Genomic DNA, 20,350 nt, shown 5'->3' on the forward strand with positions numbered 1-20,350 from the left:
TTGCCTTGGTTTGACCAATATCCTTCAGAACCTTTCCTATTCACCTGTGTACCTTTCCAAACATCCTAACTATTGTAACTGTACCTGCCTCTACCATCTCCTCTGACAGCTTGCTCCATACAGACCCAAACTTGAGAAAAGTTACAGCTCATATCCCTCTTAACTCTTTTCTCTCTCACTTTTAACCTCTACCCGCTATTTAAAACTCCCCTACCCTGGAAGCAAGACTCTAACTGTCTACCCTGTCTATGCCCCTCATTTTATATTCTTCTAAATCTGTGTTTCTCAAACTTTTTTAGGTTACTGCCCGTTTGGCTCCCAGACCGCATCCCCAGCACCCCTCTCCCTTTCTGGCCATTACATAAAAACTATAAAGAATTTTGATTTACAGTCCACAGTGCAAGTAAATAGGAACTGAAAGTTCAAAGCAGTGACAAATAATTGCAACAATTATCCAAATATATTTAAAGCTACAAATAAAATTATCTTTATTTAATTACAAGGAACAGAATTTTCATCAACAATTTTAGAGCATACATGAGTAGTCCAACTATTCACAATTTCATTGCTTTTTCCCCTTTCAATGAGAGGGATGGCCTTCAAGCAGGGATATCAGCTTCTCAATACTAGGCTGAATGCCACTCTGATTCTCTTGTTCAGTAATTTGCAATCTGCTTCATTGCATTGAAAGATGTCGGGCAACTGCACTGAAACCACGCTCCAATAAAGATGATGTTGGAAAGACAATAAAGAACATCTTGACCTTTCCATACTGCGCCTGATAGCATTCATAGACTTCTTTCAAATGGAAATCTTGATATGAGCTTTACCTCAATCATTTTGTAGCAAGATCAGTTCTTCCTCCATCCTTTCTTTTAATTCCTCATTACAAGAGTTCAGGAACGGATTTATTACCAATCTGGGATTTGGATCGAGAGAAGATCCTGAAATCTCTATGACATGTCTTTCTGGATCTCACCCTGGTGGTAAGAAAGAGGATGTGTCTGAGTGTTGCCATCTGGCCTCAGCAAGGTAGAGGTAGAGGGTCAGCCTGGCAGACTAATATAGCACCTCCTTTATTTGCAGGTTTGATAGTGAGGTTGTGATTAGTGCAGAGAGAGTGGAGAGCAGTGAATTCAGTGGGAGTGAGGTTTGAATTGGAGAGAGGAGTGTTAAAGTCGAGATGGTTGATGTCTCATCAGCAGTCAGCAATAAAAAGATCCTGAGCAGACAGAAGACCAGAGTGGGGTGTCCAGGAAAAGCAGAAGGGTTAAAAACGGGAGAAAGGGTCATTGGTGAGGGCTGTAGAGTCCTTGTCAAAGAAGTAGGCACGGACTCAGAGGCAATGGAAGAAGAGCTGGGTGTCATGGTGGGCACAGAACTCACTGAGGTGCAGGTGCAGGACAAAATGCTCTGCCTCAGAGAGGGGAAGATCGGAGGGAAGACCCAGCATGGATGAGAGCTGGAATCAGAGGGGGACAGAGTCTGAGGAGAGAGGAGAGTTGTGTGTTTAGGGAAGGTGGGGTGGGTGTAAGATGGAGGCTCCAAGGACCCAAGAACTGATGGTGTGGCCTGGAATGCCTAAGATTCTTGAGTTGATTACTGAATAAAACATTCAAAGAATTTTATCACTGTTTCAAATATCACATAAAATAGTCTCAGGCAGTTGCCCTTTGAGAGCCATATAACTTCTGTGTGCAACAGCAAGCATTCAGGCTGTTTATCATTCTCAATACAAAACTCTCAAAATAGTCAAGAATTGAGAGCATGGGAATTGATTTTATTTACCACTGTGATAAAAGTATTTAATGACTTGTGTAGCCAATCGCTTAGGTTTTTTGCAACAAGATGTTGTCCTTGAACTACACAGTGAATGGTAAATATGTTAGGGCCACTTTTTTTCGAGAAAGTAATAACTCCATGGTGGCATCATGTCATTGACAGTGCCTCATCTGTTGCACAAGCAAGAATGTTTGTGAATGAATGTCCTTTTCTTTGGGGAAAAAAAAAATCACTCAACAACCTGAAATATGGACTTCAGCAAGGCCTTTGACAAAGTTCCATATGGAAGGTTAGTTAAGAAGGTTCAGTCGTTAGGTATTAATGCTGGAGTAATAAAATGGATTCAACAGTGGCTAGATGGGAGATGCCAGAGAGTAGTGGTGGATAATTGTTTATCGGGATGGAGGCCGGTGACTAGCGGGGTGCCTCAGGGATCTGTTTTGGGCCCAATGTTGTTTGTAATATACATAAATGATCTGGATGATGGGGTGGTAAATTGGATTAGTAAGTATGCCGATGATACTAAGGTAGGAGGTGTTGTGGATAATGAGGTGGGTTTTCAAAGCTTGCAGGGAGATTTATGCCGGTTAGAAGAATGGGCTGAACGTTGGCAGATGGAGTTTAATGCTGAGAAGTGTGAGGTTCTACATTTTGGCAGGAATAATCCAAATAGAACATACAGGGTAAATGGTAGGGCATTGAGGAATGCAGTGGAACAGAGAGATCTAGGAATAACAGTGCATAGTTCCCTGAAGGTGGAGTCTCATGTAGATAGGGTGGTGAAGAAGGCTTTTGGAACGCTGGCCTTTATAAATCAGAGCATTGAGTCCAGAAGTTGGGATGTAATGTTAAAATTGTACAAGGCATTGGTAAGGCCAAATTTGGAATATTGTGTACAGTTCTGGTCACCGAATTATAGGAAAGATATCAATAAATTAGAGAGAGTGCAGAGACGATTTACTAGGATGTTACCTGGGTTTCAGCACTTAAGTTACAGAGAAAGGTTGAACAAGTTAGGTCTCTATTCATTGAAGCGTAGAAGGTTGTGGGGGGATTTGATTGAGGTATTTAAAATTTTGAGAGGGATAGATAGAGTTGACGTGAATAGACTGTTTCCATTGAGAGTAGGGGAGATTCAAACGAGAGGACATGATTTGAGAGTTAGGGGGCAAAAGTTTAAGGGAAACACGAGGGGGTATTTCTTTACTCAGAGAGTGATAGCTGTGTGGAATGAGCTTCCTGTAGAAGTAGTAGAGGCCAGTTCAGTTGTGTCATTTAAGGTAAAATTGGATAGGTATATGGACAGGAAAGGAGTGGAGGGTAATGGGCTGAGTGCGGGTAGGTGGGACTAGGTGAGATTAAGAGTTCAGCACAGACTAGGAGGGCCAGAATGGCCTGTTTCCGTGCTGTGATTGTTATATGGTTATATGGTTATTGACTTTCCTTTCATATCTGTTTCTAGTCCCCTTGCAAATAAGAACTTTTGAACCATGTTTTCATCTTTCATGAAGCGAGCATAACCAAGAAGCACAGATTCATTGTCCGGCAAAGCTGATTTATCCAATAGCAGAGCAAATTCTTCAACATTCTCAGACATTTTGTCCATTTGTCTTTGAACAGATTGTCACTGAGTGGATTCACTTTGTCTGGTGACTATGCAAAGCTGTACTCAGAAGCTCCCTTACTGCTGGCAGAAACAGTTCTTCTCTAATTGTATGGGGCTTTCCAGATTTAGCAATGGGCAATGAAATGTATGAAGCACCCACACTATCACTGTTCTGTTGTGAAATGCTAGCAAACATGTTTTGAAGAGCTTTCTATTTCTGAAAGTTTTCACAAAGGGACTGAAATAACCAAAGTTCTTGTTTGCTTCATCAGACTGTATTCTATTCAAATGTTCAAGGAACTTGAGTGTTTTCATTGCCTTATTTGAAAGAATATTTTTCACACAGCAGACACGTTGGCCGGTGTTGGTTGCTTGATGCTGGTATAAATCCATATTTCAGATACTCTACAGTATACTGTCTAGGCTTCTTTTTCATTTGATCTGCTTCTGCCATTTTCATTATGAACTAACAACCATGGTCTATTGCCTATTATTTAAGTCCAACCTCAAGTGCTACGATCAATAAAGGGGAAAGTTATGACGTCATCAGGCTCGAGCAAAACCTGACTCGCTGCTTGAAGGTGCTTCAAGTGGGGCAGAGATATTTCGGTTGGGCTGTGGGCTGGAGAAATGTGGTCAAAACTATTCTGAACTTACCCCATTGAATGTCATACCCTAATTCACAGGAATTGTGACACTATGTGCTTGGAATACAGGAATCGTACCAGCCAAGTATGCAGTCATAAGTGACAGTAATATGCAGGCCAGACCCGGAAATAACGCAACCTCTTCACTCCGGATTTCTTATGATATGCCAAATACAGAAGTGTCACAATGTTTTTCCAACAATTATAATGTGCTTCAAGAAAAGGCTAAGACAATGGTAGATAAGCAAGAGATGAGGCATTTACGTGACCATTGTAATCAATTAAGAGGCACTGAGGATCAAATGCTTATAATAAGTTATTTATTTCTTAACAAGCCTATAATTCCACAGCTGCCCCCTTTGCTACCAAATACTCTCCCACTTAGAAACTCCCACCAGGGGTTCAATATCGCCCACTTTGGAAACCACTGCATAAAAGGTCACATCTCAGCCTTGTTCACTCTAAGGAATACAGATCCAACTTATCTAGTCTCTTATTAGAACTCAAGCCCTCTTGTCCAGGGAACATCCTGTGAATCTTTTCTGCACCCCTCTCTAGCCCAGTCACATCTATCCTATGGCCAGAACTGCACACAATATTCCATGCATGTCCTGATCAATGATTTTTATAACTGTAACATGATCCCTAACTCTACTCAATGTCTTCACCACTTTGTTTATCTGTGTCATTACTGTCAGGGAGCTATGTATTTCTATCCTAAGGTCTAGCTGAATAAAACAATAACACTATAAGATATAGGAGCAGAAGTAGGCCATTTGGCTCATCGAGTCTGCTCCGCCATTCAATTATGGGCTGATCCAGTCATCCCCACTCCCCTGCCTTCACCCATACCCATTGATGCCCTGACTAATCAAGAACCTATCTATCTCTGCCTTAAATACACCCAAAGACTTGGCCTCCACAGCCGCTTGTGGCAACAAATTCCACAGATTTACCACCTTCTGACTAGAGTAATTTCTCTGCATCTCAGTTTAAAAGGACATCCTTCAATCCTGAAGTTGTGCCCTTTTGTCCTAGAATCCCCTACCATGAGAAATAACTTTGCCGTATCTAATCTCTTCAGGCCTTTTACCATTTGGAATGTTTCTATGAGATCCCCCTTCATTCTCATAAACTCCAGGGAATCCAGTTCAAGAGCTGCCAGACATTCCTCATATGATTACCCTTTCATTCCTGGAATCATTCTTGTGAATCTTCTCTGAAACCTCTCCAATGTCAGTATATCCTTTCTAAAATAAGGAGCCCAAAACTGCACACAATACTCCAAGTGTGGTCTCACGAGTGCCTTATAGAGTCTCAACATCACATCCCTGCTCTTATATTCTATACCTCCAGAAATGAATGCCAACATTGCATTTGCCTTCTTCACAACCGACTCAACCTGGAGATTAACCTTTAGGGCATCTTGCAGAAGGACTCCCAAGTCCTTTTGCATCTCTGCAGTTTGAATTCTGTGCCCATCTAAATAATAGTCTGCCCATTTATTTCTTCCACCAAAGTGCATGATCATACACTTTCCAACATTGTATTTCATTTGCCACTTCTTTGCCCATACCCCTAAACTATCTAAGTCTCTCTGCAGGCTCTCTGTTTCCTCAACACTACCTGCTCCTCCACCTATCTTTGTATCATCGGCAAATTTAGCCACAAATCCATTAATACCATAGTCCAAATCATTGACATACATCATAAAAAGCAGCGGTCCCAACACCAACCCCTGTGGAACTCCACTTGTAACCAGCAGCCAGCCAGAATAGGATCCCTTTATTCTCACTCTCTGTTTTCTGCCGCCCAACTAATTCTCCATCCATGCTAGTAACTTCCCTGCAATTCCATGGGCTCTTAGCTTGCTAAGCAGCCTCATGCACGGCACCTTGTTAAAGGCCTTCTGAAAATCCAAGTATACCATGTCTACTGCATCTCCTTTGTCTACCCTGCTTGTAATTTCCTCAAAGAATTGCAGTATGTTTGTCAGGCAGGATTTTCCTTTCAGGAAACCATTCTGGATTTGGCCTATCTTGTCATGTACCTCCAGGTGCTCCATAATCTCATCCCTAACAATTGATTTCAGCAACTTCCCAACCACTGATGTCAGGCTAACTGGTCCATATTTTCCTTTCTGCTGCCTCCTACTCTTCTTAAATAGTGGAGTAACGTTTGCAATTTTCCAGTCATCTGGTACAATGCCAGAATCTATCGATTCCTGAAAGATCATTGTTAATGCCTCCGCAATCTCTCCAGCTACTTCCTTCAGAACCCAAGGGTGCATTCCATCTGGTCCAGGAGACTTATCCACCTTCAGATCATTAAGCTTCCTGAGCACCTTCTCAGTCATAATTTTCATCGCACAAACTTCACTTCCTTGACACTCTTGAATGTCCGGTATACTGCAGACGTCTTCCACTGTGAAGACTGATGCTAAATATGCATTCAATTCCTCTGCCACCTCTGCATTTCTTATCACAGTATCTCCAGCATCATTTTGTATTGGTCCTATATCTACCCTTGATTCTCTTTTACCCTTTATATACTTAAAAAAAGCTTTTAGTATCTTCTTTGATATTAGTCTCCAGCTTCCTTTCATAATTCATCTTTTCCTTCCTAATGACATTCTTAGTTTCTTTCTGCAAGTTTTTAAAAGGTTTTCAATCCTCTATCTTCCCATTAGCTCTGGCTTTCTTGTATGCCCTCTCTTCTGCTTTTACTTTGGTTCTGAATTCATTTGTCCTTCTTCCCTTTGAAAATTTCTTCTTATTTGGAATATATCTGTCTTACACTTCCATCATTTTTCACGGAAACTCCAGCCATTGCTGCTCTGTTGTCCTTCCTGCAAATGTCCCTTTCCAGTCAACTTCGGCCAGTTCCCCTCTCATGCCATTGTAATTTCCTTTATTCCACTGAAGTACCGACACACTGGATTTTATTTTTCCCCTCTCAAATTTCAATGTGAACTCGATAATATTGTGATCACTGTTCCCTAAGGGTTCCTTAACCTTAATCTCTCTTATCACCTCCGGATCATTGCACAACACCCAATCCAGCACAGCCAGTCCCCTAGTGGGCTTAACAACAAGCTGTTCTAAAAAGCCATCCCTTAGACATTCTACAAATTCTCTCCCTTGAGGTCTAGTACTGACCTGGTTTTCTCAATCCACTTTCATGTTAAAATCCCCAGTGATTATCATGACATTGCCTTTCTGATATGCCTTTTCTATCTTCAGCTCCCAATGGCAGCCATCCTTTAGCCAAGTTCCAGAGATGGCCACAACGTCATATTTACCAATCTGTAGCTGAATTTCAAGATCGTCCATTTTATTCCTTATGCTGCGTGCATTCAAATATAAGACTCCCTGCCCAGTATTTGTTGCTTTCTGTTTTAACTGCACCACATCTCTATTGCCCTGTAACTCATGCCACTGGCTGTGATTAAGCCTCATCTCCTGCCTGTTCGTTCTATAATCTCTGTTGCACGCTATCTTTGATTTATTTCTGTTTTCCCCTTCCTCAACCCTATCGCTCTGGTTCCTACCACCCTGCCAAATTAGTTTAAACCCTCCTTAACAGCACTATTAAATGTGCCCGCTAGGATACTGGACCCCTTTGGGTTCAAGTGTAACCCGTCCTTTTTGTACAGCTTGTACTTCCCCCTGAAGAGGCCCCAATAATCCAGGAAATTGAAGCCCTGCCCCTGCACCAGTCTCTCAGCCACACATTAATATGCCTCTTGCTATTCTTACACTTGCTAGCACGTGGCACAGGCAGCAATCCTGAGATTACTACCCTAGGGACATGTATGTCCAGGACTAGTTTAACTCCCCAAAGTAAATTACTCTATTTTCAAGGTTACAGATGACAACGCTGTACTGGACTAGATCTCAAACAGTGATGAAACAGAATACGAGGAGGAGACAGGCGTGATCTCAATGGCTCTGACCAACATTCACAGATGCACATAAAAAGCATCCTATCCGGATGCATCACAGCCTGGTGCAGCGAAGACTTGCTAATGAAGTCCAGTAAATCACAGAAACCAGTCATACCTTCTGCCTCAGGCCTACACCTCCTGCTGCCTTGGAAAAGATGCCAACATGATCAAAGATTCACCCCAGACATTTTTCTTCTCCCCTCTCCTGACAGGCAGAAGATTCAAAAGCTTGAGAGCACGATGCACAATATTCAAAGACAGTTTCTCTCCTGTTATTATCAGACTCTTGTATGGACCTCTCATATGCTAAAAAAGAACTCTTGATCTTGAACGTTGACAGCGCTTCTCCCTATAGATGCTGCCTGACCTGCTGCATTCCACCTGCATTTTGTGTGTGTTTCTTGATCTCCCTTCTGCCTGGTTGTGGTCCTTACACTTTATCTGTCTGCCTGCACTGCACTCTCTTTGTGTAACTGTAACACTCAGGAGACCAGATGTCTGAGAATCTGTGAGTGTCCACCAGGGAAGTAAGAAGTCCAAGGCTGCAAGTCCACAAGTTGACAGGAGACTGAAGGCCCTCAGGCAGCCTGTGCTGGAGTTGTTTGTGTGTGAGTGAGTGGGTTGGTGGACAGGAGGAAGGAAAAGGGCTTGCTTTGCTGTTCTTTTATTTTGTTGCTGTTATTGTTGTAGCTTGCGTTGTTCTGCTGAACATGGGGGGCATGCTACATAGGTGCTGGACACTTGCAGTCTGCCCCCAGCACAGTCTTGCTAATACAAGTGGCACATTGCACTGTATATTTCGATGTACATGAAACTGAATACCAGTGCTGGTGACCGCACTGGTAGAAGTGACTAGCACACAGTTCTTGTGGAGTCCTGTGAGAACACCCTTTGCTATGTTGTGCAGAAGTACAATGGGACAAACTCAGAAGAGATCAATCAGCTCAAAATGGACACCACTGAGGCTCTGTGGATCATCAGGAGCAGCAAAGACATACACTGCCATAATCTGTAGCACCATGGCCAGGTACTTACAAGGACAGACTCGCAAACACCAGAGCCCTGGAGGACACCAACACAAACAGCATCTCACTGTGATAAAGCAATACCAACTCCAACGGGTAGGTCATGTCATCCAGATGCCAAAAAGATCCTTTACTTCCAGCAGAAGGTCGGTCAGCGGGCCCCTGATGGGCAAAGAAAATGCTTCAAAGACAACATCAAGTTCAGCCTGAAGAAATTCAATGTTGCATCTGAAAACTGGCAAGACATTGCACTCAATAGACACACCGGAAAGAAATCTGTTCAAGAGGAGTATGTGCTATTTGAGAGTGACCTCTGCTGTGCCACAGAAAACAAGCAGCGTTGAAAGGAGAGTCTGAACAAACCAAAAGATCTAAGCACAAACCACAGCCAGCACCTGCTCTTGCCCACACTGTACCAGAGTATGTGGATCCCAGAATGGTCTCTACAGCCTCCTGAGGACATAATAATAAGACAAACTCTTAAGAGGACATCATACTCAACTCAAGTGATCACACTACTTACTTCAGTCTACCAATACTATCACACCAGGAATCAACCCTGGGTCAATGAAGAGTATAAAAGAGCATGGCAAGAGTAGCGGCAGGCATCCTGAATATGATGAGGTGCTGGCCTAGTAAAGATGCACTACGATGCTAAACAACTAGATGATGTTGTTTGATATACACTGGTGTGGATAACTTCAGTCACTGCTACTTGACACAACTTAACCAACAGGCTGACTTTCATGGACTGTTTACAACTCACATTCTCAGTATTTTTTTTACTTGAGCTATCTGTCTTCTTTTGTACATTGGTTGATTGTGCTTAGTTTTTCATTAATTCTATTGTATTTATTTAATTTCTTGTAAATGTCTGCAAGAAACCGAATCGTAAGGTAGTAGAGAGTAGCATATCTTTTACTTTGACATTGATATATTGCTACTGGTATCAGAACCAATGGATCAGATCAAATCTGCAGTCCTTTCACATCCAGTTGAGAATTGTGGTGGATAACTAAAGAGCTTTTTGTATTTTATTGAGATGCAGCAGATAGACCCTTCTGCCCCTTCGAAGCCACATTGCCCTGCAGTACCCCGATTTTAACCCGAGCCTAATCAGGGGACAATTTGCAATGATCAATTAAACTACCAACCAGTACATCTTTGGACTGTCGGCAGAAACTGGAACACCTGGAGAAACCCACGTAGTCGGGAGATAACATACAATCTCCTTACAGGCGGCAACAGGAATTGAACCAGGTTGCCTGTACTGTAAAGCATTGTGAAGCCTCCAAGAAACTGTCCATTCTCAACACACAGGGCCCAGAATGCAAGTATTAAGGAACAGCTTGAAGGATTTTAACCATGTTCAGCCAAACAGATGACCAATTTCTACTTTAACCCAAGTTCCTCCCCACCATTGAATCCAATCTTTGTCCATTGTGATTCACTCCATATGATATCAAGAAATAGATGAAACCACTGGATAACAAAGACTATGGAACCAGACAACATCCTGGCTGTGCTGGGGAAAGCCCACACTCCAGAGAAACTCTTGCCTCTGGCTAATCTGTTCCCATTCATTACGACACTGCCATCTACCTAACAATGTGGGAAATTGTCCAGGTATGTCCTGTCCACCAAAAGAAGAGCTAATTCAATCTTCCAGTCCCCCTGCTATCGGTCTACTCTCAGTTGTTAGCAAGTGAGAGAAGCTTTTGTCAACAGTACTATCAAGTGGCACTTCATCATCACTCACCGACATCAGAAAATGAAAGTCAGAAAAGGACAGTAGATGTTGGAAAGCTGAAATAAACACTAAAGTACTGGAAAGACTCTACAAGAAAATCCCTCAAACTTCAGCATAAATTGCTAATTCTTTCCACAGATGCTGCCTGACCCACTGAGTGTTTCCAAAAGGTTCAGTTTTTATCACAGTTGCCCAGTTTGGGCCTTGCTAAGACCACTCAGACCTTTTCACAGCCCTGGTCCAAACACTGAGTCACAGAGCAATAGAGTACTTCAGCATGGATCCAGGCACTTTGGCCAACCATGTTGCCCACCTCGCTAGCCATAGTTGCCTGCATTTAGCCCTGATCCCTCCAGGCCTTGTCCCTCTATATACGTATCCAAGTGGTTCTCAAATGATAATATTTTACCAGCCTCAACCACTTCTTCTGGCTGCTCCTGCTATATCATCATCATCTTCTGTGTGGAAGAGTTCTCCCTCGGGTTTCTTTTAAACCTTTTCCCTAGTTTTGAATTCCCCTACCTTCGGGAATTACCTATACCTCTATAACATTTCTATAAGGTTGACTCTAATTTTTTCTGAGTCCTTCCAGTTTCTTGTTTGCTGCTCAAAAGTTAAAAGGACCAAATGCAGGCAAATGAAGCTCAGGTCAACAACTTGATCAGCACGGATGAGTTGGGCCAAAGGGCCTGTCGCCTTGACCTATGAGTTTATATGTATTATGCAGCTTTGAGTGATCCCAGGGGCCATAAGATAGACTCATAGGTCAAGACAACAAGATATCACCAAATTGAATACTTACTACTTCTATATTTACCAGAGGAGCTAACAAGGTTAATATATTATTAAAAGATATAAAGACTTGCATTATTTATTATGGATTTCCTTCTTGAACTGGGTGCGGATATGCAAAACAATAATTATAAAATAATCATTAATAATTAATCCTGCTGAGAGTAAGCAATACTGGTGGAATGTGGAGCTTGCAACCACATGGCCTAGTTGAAGCAATGAACATTAGGGAGGAAGCAATAGAAGGCTGTCTTGTTACATTGTAGGAACAGGTTTATGTGAAGCATGGATACCAGTTTAGATGTCAAGACCCATTTCTCAGCTCTAATTTTATATAAAAGTTAAAAAAATACATTTGCAGTGGCTGAAAGGCCATAGTTGGGAGCTTAACATCAAAGGATATACTTTGTATTGAAAGGACAGGCAGGAAGGCATAGGCAGTGGTGTGGCTCTGTTGGTAAAAAATGGAATTACATCTTTAGAAAGGAGTGGCATAGGGCCAGAGAATGTTGAATCATTGTGTGTGGAGTTTGTGGAGGTAAGAAATTGCAAAGGTAAAAAAAACCATAAAGGGAATCACACGCAGGCCTCCAAACAGCAGCCAAGATATGGGGTTGAGGTTGCAGAGGGAGTTGGAAAAGAACATGTAAAAAGGGTAATGTTGTAATTGTAATGGAGAACTTCAATATGCAAGGGGATTGGGAAAATGAGCTTGGTGTCAGATCTCAAGAGAAGGAATTTGTTGAGTCCCTACAAGATGGCTCTTTAGAGCAGCTTGTGCTTGAGCCTACTCAAGGAAAAGCTATCTTAGGTTGGGTGTTGTGTAAGAATCCAGATCTTATTAGGGAGCTTAACGTAAAAGAACCCTTAGGAGGCAGTGATCGTTATGATTGAATTCTTACTGCAATTTGAATGGGAGAAGCACAACTCACGTGTATCTATATCACAATGGAATCAAGGAAATTACAGAAGCATGAGAGAGGAGATTGCCCAGGTGGAATGGAGAAGGATACTGGTGGAAACGACGGCAGAGCAGAGATGGCTGAAGTTTCTGGGAATAGTTCATAAGGCACATGAAAGATATGTCCCACAGAGGAAGAAGTTCACAAATGGCAGGGGTAGACAACTGTGGCTGACAAAGGAAGTTAAGGACTGCATAAAAGCCATGGAAATAGCATACAAGATAGCAAAAGTGAGTGGGAAGTTGGATGATTGCGAAGCTTTTAAAATCCTACAAAAGGCAACTAAAAAAGCTGTAAGAAGGGAAAAGATGAAATGTGAGGGCAAGCTAGCCAATAATATAAAGAAAAATACCAAAAGTTCTTTTTTCAGTTATATAAAGTGTAAAAGAGGGGTGAGAGTTGATATTGGACCACTACAAAATTATGCTGGTGAGGTAGTAATGGGGGACAAAGAAATAGCAGATGAACTTAATGGGTACTTTGCATCAGTCTTCACTGTGGAAGACACTAGCAGTGTGCCAGTGGTCTGCGAGTGTCAGGGAGCAAGAGTGAGTGCGATTGCTATTACAAAGGAAAAAGTGCTAGGCAAACTCAAAGGTCTTAAGGTGGATAAGTCACCTGGGACAGATGAACAACATCCCAAAGTCCTGAGAGAGGTTGTTGAAGAGATAACGGATGCATCGGTCATGACCTTTTAAGAATCACTTGATTCTGGCAAGGTCCCGGACGACTAGAAGACTGCAAATGTCACTCCACTCTAAGAAGGGAGGAAGGCAAAAAAAAGGAAATTATAGACCAGCTAGCCTAACCACAGTGGTTGGGAAAGTGTTGGAGTCTATTATTAACAATGAGGTTTTGAGGTACTTGGAGACTAATGATAAAGTAAGTCAAAGTTAGCATGGTTTCTGTAAAGGGAAATCTTGCCTAGCAAATCTGTTAAAGTCTTCAAGGAAGTAACAAGCAGGGTGGACAAAGAAGAGGCAGTGGATGTCACTTACTTGTATTTACAGAAGGCATGTGATAAGGTACCACACATAAGGCTGCTGAACAAGATAAAATCATATGGTGTTACAGAAAAGATACTGGCATGGCTAGAGGACTGGTTGACAGGCAGGAGGCAGTGAGTGGGAATAAAAGGGGCCTTTTCTGGTTGGCTGCCAGTGACTAGTGGTGTTCCTCAGGGGTCAGTATTGGGACCACTGCTTTTCACTTTGTTTGTCAGTGACCTAGATAATGGAATTGATGGCTTTGTGGCAAAGTTTACAGATGATACGAAGATGGGTGGAGGGGTAGGTAGTGCCGAGGAAGCAATGCGATTGCAGCAGGACTTAAACAAATTGGAAGAATGGGCAAAAAATGGCAGATGGATTACAGGGTTGGGAAATGTGTGTTAATGCATTTTGGTAAGAGGAACAATAGTGCAGACTATTATCTAAATGGGGAGAAGGTTCAAACATCAGAGGTGCAGAGGGACTTAGGAGTCCTAGTGCAAGATTTCCAGAAGATTAATTTACAGGTTGAGCCTAAAAAGAAGGCAAATGCAATGTTGGTATTTATATCAAGAGGAATAGAATATAAAAGCAAGAAGATAATGCTGAGCCTTTAGAAGACACTAGTCAGGCTGCACTTGGAGTATTGTCAACAGTTTTGGGCCCCATATCTCAGAAAGGATGTGTTGTCATTTGAGAGAGTCCAGAGGAGGTTCACAAGGATGATTCCTGGAATGAAGGAGTCAACATATGAGGAGCATTTGGCAGCTTTGGGCCTGTACTCACTGGAATTTAGAAGAATGTTGGAGGGAGAAAATCTCACAGAAACCTACCTAATATTGAAAGGACTAGATAGGGTAGATGTGGAGAGGATGTTTCTGATGGTGGGGGTATCCAGAACTACAGGGCCCAGCCTCAAAACTGAGGGTGAACCTTTAGAACAGAGATGAGGAATTTTTTTTAGCTAGAGAGTAGTAAATCTGTGGAATGCTCTGCCACAGAGAGCAATGGAGGCCAATTCCATGCATATATTTAAGACAGAAGTTGATTGCTACCTGTTCGGTCAGGGCATCAAAGGATATGGCGAGAAGGCAGGTGTATGGGGCTGAGTGGGATCCAGGATCAGACATGATGGAATGGCAGAGCAGATTCGATGGGCTGAATGGTCTAATTCTGCTTCTATGTCTTACGGTCTTTATGGTCTTTAGACCAGAAGTGGAGAAGTAAGTTATGGAAAAGAAAATTCTTTGCCGATTTTCTTCAGCTGCCCTTGATGTTTCAAGAATTAAATATTTCAGGTAAACCAGGAACTCCAAAACTTTTAATGCCATGGACCAATACCATGATGCAAGGGGTCTGTGGGCCCCAGGTTGGGAACACCTGGGGGTAAACAGAAGCTGGAGTGGAAAACTTGAGATTGTTCTCTTTGGATCAAAGAAGATTGATTCAAGGTTCAAACTTCAAAGTGAATTTATTACCAAAGTAAGGTATTATCAAAATACCATACTGTGTGTCACCTTATACTACCCTGAGATTCATTTTCTTGCAGGTATTCAAGAGTTGGGGGGATGATACAAGGTCATGTTCAACTCAAAGCAAGCTATCCCATTGGTAGGTGGTTTGAGGATCAACAAACACAAAATGAAATTTTTGGGCAAAAGGTACAAGGATGATGAAAAGAAGGATACAAGGATCCTGAAAGGTTGGAATCAAAGAGCAATAGGACATGGATGCAAGTCTACACGGGTCAAAGTGATCTGCAGCTCACTGACAGCTCCGGGTATGGAGGTCGAATTAACATCTCCAAAAGGTAATGGACAGGCCCTTGAAAGGTTACACGGAAAGAATGAAACTAAGAACAAGCAATGGGCCTGGTGCTGTCATAATTTTACCATGATTTTATATTCTAAAATGTGCTCCTAACGGCAGACTATTTGAAGTGTCGTCAAACCTCACAATATTTTGATATCCTTCGGCAGGGCGCTGTTTCCTTCAAGCATTGTCACAGAAACGGTCGATCTGGAGAAGATCATCAGTCAAGTCAACATGACATTGAGAGCTAAAAAAAACAAAGGCAACTGACATGGATTCGTTTTAAAATACACTTTAATCTTCAGTTAACCTATATCGGTCTTAATGGGATGGGATGGGTAGGTGAAAATATAATTTGCCCAGTGACTGCAAACTTTAATTAACATCAGCACTTATTTCGGAAGATTATTGTACGGGGCTTGATCCTCGCTTTTGGTACAGGCGTGACTTGCATCGCTTTAACCACCAGGCTCCTCCCAAAAATAATTCAACCGCGGAAACCAGCGAAATGAAGGCAATGCTTCCTGATGCCAATCCCGACCATAAAGTTCCACCGATGTGTAAACCAATATCCTTCGCCCATCACCCTGGTCCCCAACGCGAGCCAGGGGTTTCCTTTCAACCAGAATTACGAAGCCGTCACCTGGCGTGACCTCCCGCTTAAAATCGGGAGAGCGCGCTAGGGGAGCAGCACACAGCCAGGGCAGCTACTGCGCCGATTTAAAATAAAGGTCAGTTACATTCACATCGTGGTTTGATTTAAAATATAATAAACACACAAATGGTGCAGTGCAGTGTCGCTCTGCCTTCCAGGAGAGGGGACAAGTTGAGAGTCCCTTTAAATCAGATCACGTACACAATCCGCTTACATCACCGAGGCCGGAGAGCCGAATGTACAAGATGAGAACCACATTCAGTATTACCTGCTTCGTTCAGCGTTGATTTTGCAGCTAATTTCAAACAGGGTGTAAAATAAGCCAACTAAACAGGTATAAACGAAAGTCCGCAATTCACATTCCGTGCAACAGATCCGGTATTCTTAGAAGCAAAGCCTCTGTTTCACGCCCTTAATATATTCCCCACCTGTCACGGCTTTGCAATCATGTCTAAGTCAGCTTAACTGCTAAACTTGGGACCAACTTAAATCTTCCGTCCGTAGCAAAAGTAGTCGGGTGCGCGTTCTTAAAAACGCCCTTTTGTTAGTCACGGGGCGGGGGGGGGGTGTAGAGGAGGAGGAGGAGGTACTCACCGTTGAGGTACATCCTGCGGTGAGAGCAAAGTTGTTCGCTTGCGATCAGGTCAAGAGTCTCTCAAAGAAAACCCCTCCCGAGGAGGAGGGAGCTTCTTGCGGGTTCCTCCGGCTGTGCTGTTGGTGGCGAATTGTCAAGTGTGGACATTCGCGTGGTAGCAGCCTAGGTCCTGCCTCCAGCCTTGCGCCAGCCTATCAGCTCCGGCAAGCCGTCATCCCTCGATGGCAAAGCAGCCCCGCACCTTCACTCAGCCTCCGTGACCAGTGCTGCTCCCTTCCCCGAGTGCAATGCTGATTTTACCGTCCGGACTTGCCTCTCGCACGTCCCCGAGCCCGCAAAGCGAGCCAAGACAGTGTGGCAGCGATCTACTTTGACCCTAGGTTGGTCGATGAAGAGAGGAAAAATAATTGTAACATTTCTGTAAAATTCAACCTCTTCTCTCGTTTGGCAGCTCCTGTCATTAATCCAAGTACAGTTTGCTCGCGCTAACTTGCGCTGTCCTTCTAAGGCATTGCAGTTGGAACTGTTACGCTTATCGTTGTCACCATGATAAATGTAGGTGAAAAGAAAGGGTGTGATATGTGACAAGGTGGCTACGGCCCGCAACCTGACGGCCCACGTCAAATGCAGCGCGGTGGGTTGAAAAGGGAATCTTATTTTAGAGTGGGCCAATCCAGCAGGGAACACACCAGTCACTGAGAGACCCGGGTTTGCGAAGAAGGTAAAGACTCCGTGATCTCACAAAGCATAGCGAGGTTCCGAAAGGCTGGTGTTCAGTGCTGAGAACGGGCAGCAGGTCAAAGATTTAGCCAACACAGTTGTTCTGGGTGGAACGAAGGGGGAGGGGACCAAACCTTTTCCAAATCTTTCCATCGACCTTCCTTATCCCTCTCAAGTCCCCCCGCCCTAATTTTAGCCAGTTGATTTTAATTTCTCTGCTATTACGGTAGAGCACGCTAGCGGCGATTGCTGTGCCAGCCGCCCGGGATCAATTCCTGCCACAGGGAGTTTGTACATTCTCCCTGTGTGTTTCCTCCGGGTACTCGGGTTTCCTCCTACATCCCAAAGACGTACGGGTTACGAGGTTAATAGGTCACATGAATGTGTGGCACCAACTCGGGCCTGTTACTGCTGTATCCCTCGGGAAGTAAAGACTACAGCATGGAAACAGGCCTACCTTGTGCAAAGTGAAAAACAGGTATATTATCCAAGTACAGATATGTCACCATATACAACCCGAGATACATTTTCTTGTGGGTATTCACAGTAAATGTAAAAAAACGCGATAGAATCGATGAACGACTGCACACAGCAAGACTGACAAACAAACAATGTGTAAAAGACAACAAGCTGTGTGAATACAAAAAGAAACATAAATAATAATTATTATAAATAAATATTGAGGACATGAGATGAAGAGTCGCTGAAAATGAGTCCATGTGTTCTGGGAACAGTTTAGTGATGGGGCTGTGTGAAGTTGTCCCCTCTGGCTCAAGAGCCTGATGGTTGGGAGTAATAATTGTTCCTGAACCTGGTGGTGTGGATCCTGAGCTCCTGTACTTTCTTCCTGATGGCAGCAGCGAGAAGAGAGTATGTCCAGGGTGGTGGGGATCCCTGAAGATGGATGCTGCTTTCCAGCAACAGTGCTCCATGTAGATGCGCTCAATGAGGGGAGGGCTTTATCTGTAACGGACTGGACTGTATCCATTTCTTTTTGTAGGCTTTTCTGCTCAAGGGCATTGGTGTTTCCATAGCAGGCTGTGATGTAACCAGTCAGTTCTGCACACATCTATAGAAGTTTGTCAAAGTTTTAGATGACATGTTGAATCTTCGCAAACTTCAAAGAGAGGTGCTGGCATGATTCATTCATCGTGGCACGTACATGCCAGCTTGGTTTTCTGCTTAGCTGCCCCCAGACCATAGCCCTCCATACCTCTCTCATCCATGTACCTATCCAAACTTCTCCTAAATGTTACAATTGGACGCACATCTATCTCTTCCACAGGCAGCTCAGTTCACACTCGAACCACCCTCTGAGTGAAGAAGATCCCCCTCAAATTCATCTTTCACCCTAATCCTATAACCTCTTGTTCTTGTCCCACCCAACCTGAGGTTAAAAAAAAGCCTGCACCCTATCTATACTCCTCATAATGTTGTATACCTCTATAAGATCTCCCCTAAGCATGTTATACAACTTCAACATAATATTCCAACTCCTGTACTCAATGCCCTGATTCATGAAAACCAATTGGCCAAAAACTGTCTACCTGTGATGTTACATTCAAGGAATTATGGGTCTGTGTTTCCAGGTTCCTTTGCTCTTCTGCACACTTCAGAGCACTAACATTCACTGTAATAGTCTGACACTGATTTGTCCTCCCATAATGCAACACTTCACATCTTCTGCATGAAGTTCCATCTGCCAATTTTCAGCCCATTTACCCAGCTGTTCCAGATCCTGTTACAAGCTTTGATAGCTTTCCTCACTGCTCACCACACTCCGATCTTGGTGTCATCCACAGATTTGCTGTTACACATTATCATCTAAATTATTAATATAGATGTGAAGTAACAACAGACCCATCACCGATCCCTGCAGCACACCACCAGTCGGCATATAAGAGTGCATTGTTACTTCAAGGAAGGTAATTAATGTCCCAAGTCAGCAAATACTTAATCTGTTGGGAAGCAAACAGCGGAATGACATATACTCAGTGGCTACTTCATTAGGCAAACCTGTACACTTCCTCCAAGCAGCCAGTCAGCTGGCAGCAACTCAATGCATAAAAGCATGCAGACATGGTCAAGAGGTCCTGTTGTTGTTCAGACCAAACAAGAGAATGTGGAAGAAAATTTCATCTAAGTGACTTTGACCGTGGAATCTCTCTTGGTGTCAGACAGGGCGGTTTGAGTATCTCAGAAACTGCCGACCTCCTGGGATTTTCATGTACAACTCTCTCTAGAGTTTACAGAGAATGGTGCGAGAAACTTAAAAAATCCAGTGAATGGTAGTTCTGTGGGCAAAAGCACTTTGTTAATGAGAGAGTTCAGAGGAGGATGACCAGTCTGGCTGAAGCAGAAATGAAGGGGACATTAACTCAAATAACCACGCTTTACAATAGCAGTGAGCAGAAGAACATCTCTGAATGCACAACATGTTGAATATTGAAGTGGGTGTACGAACAACAAAAGACCACTAACGTACACACAGTGGCCACTTTAATAGGTACAGGAGGTACCAAATAAAGTAGCCACTGAGTTTGAATCAGCCAAATGTAGAGATTCACAACTCATGGCAGGTCACTTACTGCACTGAATTTGATGGTTAATTATGCAACACTAATGGTGTGCAAGGTTAAAGTGACATTACTCTTGTGGCAAGATCCATCCCAGCTGTTTAGGACTAACATCAGCATTAAATGTAATGATAAATAATAAGCCTGAACTAGTCAACAATCTAACAGTGAGATTAAGAGGGCACCTTTCAAACCATAACTGGTTTAGAGTTTGAACAGGGAGAAATGAAAAAGTGAAGAAATAAATCTTCAGTAAAGGATAATGATGAAGATGTGAAATATAGATCAGCCTCAGTAATCTGGTTTGAACGGTTAGCAGGAAAATCTGCAGGCTTCAGTATTGGAGTAAGTATTTTACAAAACATTTTTTATAAATCCCGTAAGCACTATACACATGTGCAACAGTGGTCAACAGAACCAAGAGAGAGTATAAAGCCAAAAGAACAGTCTGACATTAGTACAAACAACAAGTTGGAAGATAATGAAAAGCAAC

At 42.9% G+C, this 20,350-nt stretch overlaps 1 protein-coding gene across 3 annotated transcripts in view; it reads right to left on the reverse strand.

Moving 5' to 3' along the window:
* lzts3a (leucine zipper, putative tumor suppressor family member 3a) overlaps positions 1-16,674 on the reverse strand; it is a 237,262-nt gene extending 220,588 nt beyond the window's left edge. The window contains exons 1-2 of one of the 3 annotated variants that reach the window (XM_073042182.1): positions 16,561-16,613; positions 15,456-15,558 (exon numbers count right to left, since the gene is read on the reverse strand). The gene's annotated coding sequence lies outside the window, so the exon portion shown is untranslated. Of the gene's footprint in view, positions 1-15,455; positions 15,559-16,234; positions 16,469-16,560 lie in introns of those variants that run through there. The other 2 variants (XM_073042184.1, XM_073042186.1) reach the window with 2 other exon arrangements.
* Positions 16,675-20,350: the final 3,676 nt, after the last annotated feature.

This window comes from Hemitrygon akajei, chromosome 4 (assembly GCF_048418815.1).
Source record: "Hemitrygon akajei chromosome 4, sHemAka1.3, whole genome shotgun sequence".
Lineage (NCBI taxonomy): Eukaryota > Metazoa > Chordata > Chondrichthyes > Myliobatiformes > Dasyatidae > Hemitrygon > Hemitrygon akajei.